The 820-nt window shown below is 42.6% G+C and overlaps 1 protein-coding gene across 12 annotated transcripts in view; it reads left to right on the top strand.

Moving 5' to 3' along the window:
* Positions 1-820, top strand: part of Mbnl3 (muscleblind like splicing regulator 3) — a 97217-nt gene that overhangs the window by 64333 nt on the left and 32064 nt on the right. The gene's annotated exons all lie outside the window — the stretch shown is intronic.

Below are 820 nucleotides of genomic sequence, written 5' to 3'. Positions count from 1 at the left end.
TATGTTAACTGCCACAAGACGCTGAAAGCCAGCCTCTCTGAATACTTCCCTGGCCGATGGGTCCAGTAAGACGGCGCTTCTCCGGCCCTTTGGTAAAGGGAGTAAAATGGGTTTCAGAGGGTTTGACTTGATTTAGCTCAGTTCACAGCACAGAACAGTTGCGAAGAAAGTTCTGAAGGCCTTCTGAATTTGATAACTTGGCACCAATGTGTGTCTTTATCTTGGGAGTTTAGTTTGATTCTGGCTGTTTTTAAAATAGAGATGATTCGTTCACAACGAGTTGGTTATTGACAAAGTATCCAGTAAATATTCTATCTAAAATGTTTGAAGATATTCGATTAGAGCAGCGGGAAAAACCGCATGTCTAGTTGGCGGGGAGCGGAGCAGCAGGAGTCCGTTCTGGATATGGGTGAGGTCAGCTTGCTTTGCCTGTGGGCAAGTCAGTCTCTTACTGTTTTAGTCTTTCAAACTTTTCAATGAAGAAATTCAAACCTGTGATTTTTCAAAAGTAAAGTATATTTTTAATGGGAACTAGGTTGAGCTTGGGTGGAATATACTTCTTAAGAACTGATCTATACAGTAGTCAGTCACAAGAAGGCTCTGCCTGCTGCGGTTTTCCTAAAGCTGAGTAATTCACCTTTGTAGCTTAGGGGAATTTGACTTACAGCATGCTTAGAGAAATTCTGCGTAAGGGTGGGGCAGCCAGAGAAGCACTTTGTGGTAAACAGACAACAGACCCTAGGAATACAGAGCTCTACTTAGGCCGGTCCAGGTGCTGATTAGATATGGATCAGTGGCTGGGTTTTTTTTTTTTTTTTTT

Source organism: Mastomys coucha, chromosome X, assembly GCF_008632895.1.
Source record: "Mastomys coucha isolate ucsf_1 chromosome X, UCSF_Mcou_1, whole genome shotgun sequence".
Lineage (NCBI taxonomy): Eukaryota > Metazoa > Chordata > Mammalia > Rodentia > Muridae > Mastomys > Mastomys coucha.
Note: the sequence above shows the minus strand (reverse complement) of the source record. Positions and strands in the feature narration are given on the sequence as shown.